Genomic DNA, 9,948 nt, shown 5'->3' with positions numbered 1-9,948 from the left:
TTTCCTCATTGTCTGTTCTAATTCCTTCTATTTCTTTTTCTTCTTTTATTGTTAACATTAACATTTCTAGTACAATACTGAATAATAGTTGTGATAATGGGTATCCTTGTTTTATCCCTGATCTTACTGAGAATGCTTCTACTTATCCTCATTATCTATAATGCTTGCTAATGGTTTTAGGTAAATGCTGCTTATCATTTTAAGGAAAAATACATTTATTTCTATGCTCTCTAATGCTTTTAATTTTGTCAAGAGATTTTTCTGTATCTATTGAGATAAACATACATTACTTTATCATTTTTTATCATTGATATAGTCAACTATGCTGATAGTTTTACTAATACTGAATTCGCCCTGAATTTCTGGTATAAATTCCACCTGGCCACAATGTGTTATCCTGGTGATAAATTGCTGTACTTCTTTGTTAGTATTTTATTTAAAATTTTTGCATCAATATTCATTAGGAAATATAATAGTCTTTTTCTTTTTTGGCTCTCCCCAGAAGAAAGGTAGTCTTAATAGCATATGAACAAGTAACATTGATGCTTTCTCATATCCAAGAATTTATTTGGATATCAGATTTTAGAAAACACAAAATTCCATTTAGATCACTAATTATTTATCTATCTTCTATTCAGTCTTAAATAAAACTCCCTAAAAAACAATAGAAGGCAATGAATTGCCAAAACCATCTCACTTTAATATTCCACATAAGTCTTACAGTTTAAAAAAGCAGTTTAAAAGCATACCAGCTAATAGTTTTTAATATTTACAACACTGGTCACAACATTATAAGTTGTGTAAGTGATATAATCTTGCTTTCTGGTTCATAAAAATGTTGATACACTGAAGATTCTTTATTTATAATAACAACCATCATAATAAGTATCCCTTTTCCTATCTAAACACTTGAGAAAAAACAAAAAGAGCAACATGCATAAAAACAAATGTGAGGTAATTGGTAAGGCTGATTTTTATTTATGGTTTGTAGGATCATCCACTAACTTTAGGGTTATGTCTTTATGTAGTACATTTGTTCTTTTAATGAGCAATCCATATAACCATTAAAATAAAATCACAGTAGTAGATTGGGATTTTACCACTCTCAACAAATATGACATTCTTGAGCTGGACTAAAGTCTTCAGGTTCAAGAGATGCCCCTAATTGTCTGGGACTGGAGAATGTGAAGACTTCTTCCTTTGGAGCTTGACATATCAACTGCCTCTTGTGGAGCCTAAAATCCGATAATATTTGGATGTTGGTAGGTAGACATCCACAAACTTTTTGCTAGTATCCCCCTCACCCTTTCCAAAGCTCTGAAAACTCATTTTAATGAAGCAGATAAAAAATGTTAGGAAAATAATTCATAAAAACACACTTGTACACCACACACACTTAAAAAATGTTGTCCTGGAATAACTTGATCAATGAAACCCAAAGTAAACACTTATAAATATGATGCTTTGAGTATGTCTATATATTATATCTATCACACACATATACTTAGCAGATACATCATATTTGTATATAATATTTAATCTAACTCCACCATATTGTGCAGAACGTCTGCTTGGCTTTCCTTCCCATAAGAAAAAAAGGGAAGGGAACAGGATCCCAAGGTTGCAAGAGGCAAAAATGAGAAGCTGCAGCTGTACTGCATTGATTTGCTCCTCCACAGTCTCAAAAGAACAACAGCTCTCAGCTCCTCTAAGTTCCTCAAAGCCTAGCAGAACTCCTTTTGGGATACATAATTTGCATATGAATTTGAATGATTGCATTCTTTCTTAAGAAGGAAAGATACTTCAATTAAAACTATTCTTTGAAACTTTATCAGTTATTGATTTAGACTTACCTTTGCTTGCTCATCATCTTCTTCAGCTTAGCATCTTCTACAATTTGAAGGTCCACTGTAGAGGCAGGAGGGCAAACAGTAGCCAAATACTGGATCAATTGAATGGGTTGACCAGACCGATATAAACTTCCTTTGCCTGAAAGGCTGAAGACATATTATAGTAATTAAACTTAAATTGCATCACTGGAGAAAAATATTATTGCCACCATTCTCTATCAGTTTCTCTTTATTCCATTAATCAATCAATTAGCATTTATTAAGTATCTGCTATGTCCCAGACTGTGCTAGAGACTGAGATTTTCTTTGATAAGTTAATCTTGATTCTTCTAGCTTATAAGATTGAATTTAGATAGCTTTACAATAAAATACTTATTAAATAAAATACTGTATTAAGCTAGTTATGCAATCAGGAAATCTATGTCAAAGGTTAAATTACTTATTTTTGCAGTACTTGGCTTTTGTGAAACCAAGTCAACATAGTCCCTCCTTTGTTTCCCAAGTCAACATTTATCATTTGTGGTCAGCTAAGTTAACACTCTAGACTACATGTAGTACAGCATCAGAATGTTTAAGTTACAGCAATATTTCCTTGATGGACAGACTGATTGATGCAGTACTGTGACTGATTAGATGGAGAGCCTGGTGAGTGTCCCTCCTCCAAATGCCCCATTACACCCCCAATAGGCATACACCTAAAATGTTGGCGATAGAGAATTATTTTACAAAAAAGAAAACAATTTGCATATTAAACTCTGATAATCAAATAAAATACATCAAGATTATTTTGAACAATCTTTTTTTTTAACTCCTTAAAAAATCTGAATCTATACTTAGAGAAAAACATGAAATTTTAAAAGTAGGCAATGTTAGGTTTATGGTGTTAATATATTTTGCAAAAGCTTAAGACAAGCATGAACAAGATTTGGAGCAAGCACTGAATGACACTGTCATGAAACACAAATGTATTGTCTTTGTGTCATTTTAGTTAAGTCAACTGAACAGACATCTCTTATGTGCTTGGCACTGTGTTAAGTTCTGGAGATACAAAGTATGGCCAAGAGAGTTCCTTCTCTAAAGGAGCTCATAATCTAATGAAGAGGACAATATGTAAACACCTATGTACACAGAATGAACTGGAGATGATCACAGAGGGAAGGCATTATTAAGTGGAGCCAAGTAAGATTCCTTGAGGAACCAGTTTTAATAAATTTACCACTTTCTAATGAATAGAGGCTGAGATAATAGATCAATTTTGTTTTAGGTCACTTGATGGTAAAGATATCTTATCAAATGAATCATACATACAACTTATAAGCATTTAAGAACTAGCAGCTTTTTCACTAATGCTTTATTATCTTGTCCAATAAACCAGAAAAGCCATTATTGCAAATGAGTACTTTAGGTGGTAATGCTATATTTCAAATTAAAAATGGTTTTAACACTCATCTGTAGTTATTACACAGAAAATCATAGAGCGAAGAGGTCATATTCACCTTTCTTTCTGAGAAATCATATATCCATCCAGGGCTTTGAGATTTAGGCACCAATCAACAGCATATGGTGGATAATTAAATCCTAGAACAGATGGCACAGCCATTACACAAGGATTGTTTCTTATTGATAACTGTTCCATCTCAGAAAGGGATGACAAGAAAGAGATCTGTAAGAAAAGATGTGTCTGTTGAACCGAAAGAGACTCAGTGTGAAACAGTGGGTAAGGTTTAATTATCTTCAGCATTTACAAGTGCAACAATTTCTCCCTTGGTCTAAAAATAAGTTTCTTTTCCATCTGCCAAATTTAAACCAACAATATTATCATATCTACTCTATTTTGGATGGATCCTTGGAAAGTATTATCTCCCTTCACCTTTTCTGTCAAAAAAGACAAATGGAAGTTTATTTTAAAAAACTTGTCTGGAAACCTAGAGATAAGTGGTTATTCCTTTTAACTTCTTTTACTCTGCTGGTCAAAGTACCACAGATTAATAAACAATATTATAAATGAGCATACATAAAACTCAGACTTGCCTTCTGCAACCATTAATGTGTTGAACAGAAATAGAAATTAAACTTCAGTTCCACACATTATTTCACATTTATGTGGCACCCTTCTATGCTGCACAACATTTGACGCAAATCCTTTTAAATCATGCTTTCACCCTTTTGGGATGAATGCACTAGTAAGTGCATGAAGCCGAATTTGAACTCAGGTAGATAAAACTTCTTGACTCCAGGCCTAGAACTCCATCCACCGTGCCACCTAGTTGTCCCATGTAACTTTTATGTTGGCACATTTCTCTTCATTTCTCATGTTGTCAGTGCTCTCTTTTCAAATCATCAAGCATGATTGTAAACTTATCTTGTGTGACTTTTATATCCTCCAATAGAATTTAAAGTTCTTGAGGGCAGGAATTATTTTTTTCCTGTGATTTTCAGTGCCTAACAAACTTTTTTTGGCATATAATATGCATTTGTTAAACAGAAAAAATAAATAGGAAGTTTATATTCTATTTCATATTACAGTTATTTGTGTATGTACTATGTCCCCCTAGATAAGATCCATGAGGGCATATACCATGTTTTATTTATGCCTGAATCTCCCCCAAAACTTAATGTAAGCTTTTAAATTGGGTTTTTCAATATTATCACAGCATCTGATTGTTTGAAATCTTTTAGAAAAAATGTTACTAAAAATATATTCCTGTTGATAGTAGCTGAATTACCTATTGTCTTCAAGGCCAAGAGTCTGCCTACTGCTCCTGATGTCAACTGGGAAAGTAAGATAAAAAACAGTTGTATGAAATTCTAATAGTGATTCCCAGATGTTATGTTTTTTAAAAATAATGTTTCCTTCCCTTTCTCCAAAGATCTGTATATCATATTTATAAAATTTAATTTAAAAAACTTGAGAAAACTAAAGATATCCTGAGATGCAACAAGACTAAATTTACATTTGATATTTACAGCTCTAGAAGCTAACTTAAAAACACTTAATTCTCTGACCTCAAAGATAAACTCTAATAACCTAGGAAGACAATTTTTTCATTTATGAAGAATAGGACGTAAGGCTCGTGTCTAAGAGTGTCAGTTTTCTTCCCTGTTTCACTTTAAGAAACTGACATCAAAAAAAGAGTTATGAAGGGCAAAACAAAAAATTCCATAGTTAAATTCCAATTTTAGAGGAATTTTTAGAGATGTTAGAATAGTACTGGTCCTTAGTGTTAGAGACATGCTTGACACTAACAAGGTATCAAGGAAAATTTATTGCAACAGAGTTCAGAGGAATTGAACACCTTTGGCCAAAAGCAGGCCTATCAGCCTCCTTAGGAAAGAAGGGCACTGAATACAGAAGTGAGATGAGCTATATACTGTTAGTTCAAGATAGATCCTCCCACCAGGAGATGAATTGGTCCATTCTCCATTAGGTCACCCTCTTCTCTACATGCCCATTATGTAACCACCCTTAGTGTGATCTCCCCTCTCAAACATGCTTTAACATAAGACTCATGATCAGAAAATGGAGGGATAATTTTATGCAGGGTGTGTTTCCTTATATGCATGAGATTCATCAAGCAAGCACAGTGAAAAAAACTTTCTCCAGGTTATTCTAGATCATTTTCTCCTGACTGGCTCAGGTTGATTTCAGGCCAGGACCTTCTTATCAAAACGTTTGTGAATTTCTGAAGGCCATTGTCTGTCTCCTGATTGGTTGAGTCCACCTGCAGTCTGCTGGTTTTCATATTATTTGACTTATTCTCAATGACTTCATCAATTAATAACTTCTGTGGAAACTTAACTTTTTGCTATCTCTCACATTAGGGACACATTCCCTAATGGTGGAAAACTAGCTTCTGACAGTCAGATAATTTGCAATGTATCTTAGGAGGGGAAGTGAGGTTGGTGACCTTGCACAGCCCTCCCTCACTCTAAACAAAGTCAAGTGCAAGTCATGTCATCATTTCTTTGATGTCATGATCTTCTTCATAAATGAAGAACGAACACACACACACACAGAACATCGAATCTCAAAGGAGCCTTGAGATCAGAAAAATACACATACCTTTTTGAGAATTGATATTGTCTGACAAATCAAAGTGTTGTAACGTTGTGCAGTTACTAATTCAATCTGTGGCCTATGAAAAAAGAAATTTAAATCACATTAGTTGTACTGTGAATTTCAAAAAGTAAACCACAATCCCAATTCCTTCATTATCTCCCTTAAAGTTTCATTTTCTGGTTACTATATGGTTTTTTTTAAAAAAACTGAAAATTGGAAGGAAAAGATTGAGCAAAAGGAGTTGCATGATTCAGGAAATCATAGACCTTTCTCTGTAACCCTACACAAACAATGAACTACTTCTTCTAATCTGGTATAATGAAAAGAACCACTGGACTTCAGAATCTGAAACTCAGTTTCAAGTTTCACTTTTTCATTTAACTAGCTATATGACTAAGTGAATTTATTTGACCTCTCAGAGTCTCAGATTGATCATCCACTAAATGAGGATAATTATATCGCACTACTTTCTTCACAAAGCTTTTTGTAAAGAAAGTGAAATATAAAATATAAATAAAAATGTATAAGTGTGAGCTATTGTTAATTGACAGAGTTTTAGCAAATTGACTCTCATTTAGCCTCTCTTCTTGAAAATGCACATTTTGAAAATTTTTTCTCTTCAAAAAGTTTGAATCCTTGTATCTGTTTTAAAATTATTTCAGCATATATACATTCAAATAAAATAAAATACATTATTGTTCGTTAGATTTGAAATAATTCCATTACTTTTCATTCAGAAACTAGATTTTATTTTAAAACAAAAAAAATTACCATGAGATTATTTCCTTCCAAATTGAGTCATTCCAAGTAAACTAGCTCTTTTAGGCCCTCCACTCAACCAGTGCAGATATGAAGCAAATTCAGCACTCAGAGCTGAGTTGACTTGGCCACACCCATCATTCAAATTAACTGGTTATTAGCTACTGATAACTGACATAACCAAAGAAAATATTATATTCAATGACAAAATACAGAGATCTCACATTTTTAAAAGAAATGAGGATTATTAATATCAAGAACTACTTTTAAATTGTGCCCCTATCTTTAAAATAAAACATACAAAATGGTCATAGAATGCCTATGCACATCACATTCCCTTTCATTCTTTTATTATTCATGTACCTGTACATTCATTTTTAGTCACATGTAACTATATTGTTCCAAATCTGCTTTCCTCGCTAAAAGTCTTTCTAAACTTCTCTGTATTTCTATTTTTATCATTGGAGTAGCATCAAAGAATTTGAACAAACAGTTCTCAAAAAAACCATTGCAAGTTATCATAAATTATATGAAACATCATTCAAAATCACCAATAAGATAAATGCAAATCAAAATATCTATGAGATTCTGTCTTTCTTACAGTGACATACAAGTTTGTCGAGATGTTCCCCAACTGTTGTACATTTAGGCCATTTTCTTTAAATAGTATCATAGGGGCAGCTAGGTGGTACAGTGGATAGAGCACCAGTGCAGGAGTCAGGAGGACCTGAGTTCAAACCTCACCTCAGACACTTGACTCTCACTAGCTGTGTGACCTTGGGCAAGTCATTTAGCCCCAACTGCCTCATCCTGGGTCATCTCCAGTCATCCTGATGAATATGTGGTCACTGGACTCAGATGGCTCTGGAGGAGAAGTGAGGCTGGTGACCTGCACAGCCCTCCACTCACTCAAAACAAAGTCAAGTGCAAGTCATGTCATTATTTCTCTGATGGCATGGTCTTCTTTGGCAATGAAGAACGAACACACGCAAATAATATCATATATATATATGTACACATATATATTACTGCAAAATATATCTTTTGATAGGTAAAACTTTTGATATGCATTCTCTATAATGGGATTTTAAATTCAAAATATATGGTGATTTTTGTGATTCTTGCTGCTGATGACCAATGTGCTCTCAAGGACTTTAGCAATTTGCAATTCCATCAGCAATATATAAGTGTACCAGTTTTCCCACATGCCAATCCAGACTAAGTTTTGATTATTTTCAATAATTCTTGTCAATTTGAGCAATATAAAATGGTACCAAAATGTGGTTTTTCTCCAGTTATTAATGAGGTTAAATTCAACTATCACTTTACATTTCAAATATAACACTTTTTTATTATTGTCCTTTTTCTCCCTATACCATGCATTTGGTTTTAATCTTCCCCTCCTGTCTCCTTCCGCCATCCCTAACTGAATCCTTCCTCTAAAAGTCTATATAGTTATCCCTTCCATGATGGGGCAGCTTTCCCCATCACAGTTTTGATCTGTGGTGGGGCTGCATAAGAAATTAAGGGGGAATTTGAGGGGAAGTTTTGTGGAAGCTGAAGACAATAAGCAAAGGTCAGCAAATGACACAGAGGCTATGACCTTATGATACTTAACCCAAATTTTACAATAAGGTACTACTGTAAACATCCCATAAAAGAAAAGGAAAAAAATTAGATTTCTTCTCTGGTACAAAAGAAAGGCCAAAAGATTTTTCAGGTAATGAGTGCCCCACACCCCTAAGCCCCATTATGTGGAAAGGACAACTGTGTTGTATTCCACATCTATAAGACTGAACCTTTCTCTTAAAAGGAAGGCAGGTACATTACATCATCTGCTTGACAGGACCAAGATTAGTTACTAATAATTACTCAGAGTTCAGGTTCCTTTAATTATTTTTTCTCAAATTATTTCTTTTTGTTCAAATTGTATTGGTCATTGTGTACATTGTGCCATTACAAGTTTACCTCTCTTTGTATTACATCATACAATTTGTTCCAATATTGCCAGGCCTAGAGGCCTGAGGGCTACCCGAGTCTTACCTTACCTATAGCAGGTCTTCAGCTGGCCAAACCGGATAAATGTATGAGAGAAGAGACTTTCCAGAGTCGAACAAGGGTTAGGCTTTATTCAGGGTCTTGGTTACATGTGCAGGGGGAACTCTTCCTTAGGAGAGAGGGAAATCTCCCAAGGAGGCAAAGATCTTACAGTAAGACAATGAAAGCAGAAGTGGAAGTGGGGAGAGAGGGGAGAGGGAAGAGCGAAGAGAGGAGAGAAGGAAGAGGGGCCTTCTGTCCTCTAAGGGCCCCTCAGCGCTAAGAGCCTTTCAGGCTCTCCTGACCCTACTTAAGCTCTCCTGCCGCATAGTTTGCACCTGAATACCGTGCCTGTTAGATAGCAATAGGTGTGCTCAGATCTGGGCCAATCTCGAGGGCGGGGATGTTCTCTCCCAGCACTTTTCTCACGGGAAGAGGCGGAAATGCACGAGATAGCTCGGTCTCACACCTCAATTCCCTGCTGTTCCCTGGGGGGCCTCATGAGAACTCTAAGGTTTAGAAGCTCTCACCTTTACCCGCCCGAGACTGTCCACATGGAACTGAGCTTACACCCCCAACACAATATTTCTCTGAATTCCACAAATTCATTCTTTTACAATAGTATTATATTATGTTATTTCACTGCTATATAGAATTCTTAAGTAATGAAACACCAATGCAGGTATTGTATTGTGATATTGACATATTGTGACATATCAGCAACTTCTCTGAAAATTATGGCTCAGCCCTAGACAGCTGTCTAGAGTACTGCCAGGTTAAGTGACTTCCTTGATGACATAGCCAGGATGTTTCAGAAGTGGGACTTGGACCCAAGTTTTCCTGGCATCAAGGCGGGCCCTCTATCCATGACATCATGCTGTCTGCCTCTCAACACATTCATATGCCACAGTTGTTGTTGTTTGCCATTCTTAACTTGATGAACATCCGTTTTGTTGCAATTTTTACTATCACAAAATGTTACAATGAATATTTTTGTTACACATAGGTAGGGCTGTGCTGGAGTCAACCCTAACTAGCTTGAAGTTGCATGTTAAATTTTTAGTGAATATCTACCCTTTCGAAATCAGCAAACTCTGCAAATCAGGGACTGATCAATCGTTTATTTTTATTTATCAATCAATTACTTAAGGAAATTTGAGAAAATGTTAATAATGCAGATTACACATAAAATGTCCTGTGTACTTTTTTTTTTTGGAGAGTCAGTTGTCAAACATTTACTGG

The 9,948-nt window shown here is 35.0% G+C and overlaps 1 pseudogene; it reads right to left on the bottom strand.

Annotated features, from left to right (window-relative positions):
* Positions 1-248: 248 nt before the first annotated feature.
* Positions 249-9,948, bottom strand: part of LOC140502395 (centrosomal protein of 97 kDa-like) — a 52,536-nt pseudogene continuing 42,836 nt past the window's right edge.

Source organism: Notamacropus eugenii, chromosome 4 (genome assembly GCF_028372415.1).
Source record: "Notamacropus eugenii isolate mMacEug1 chromosome 4, mMacEug1.pri_v2, whole genome shotgun sequence".
Taxonomy (NCBI): domain Eukaryota; kingdom Metazoa; phylum Chordata; class Mammalia; order Diprotodontia; family Macropodidae; genus Notamacropus; species Notamacropus eugenii.
This window is presented reverse-complemented; position numbering and strand designations above follow the sequence as displayed.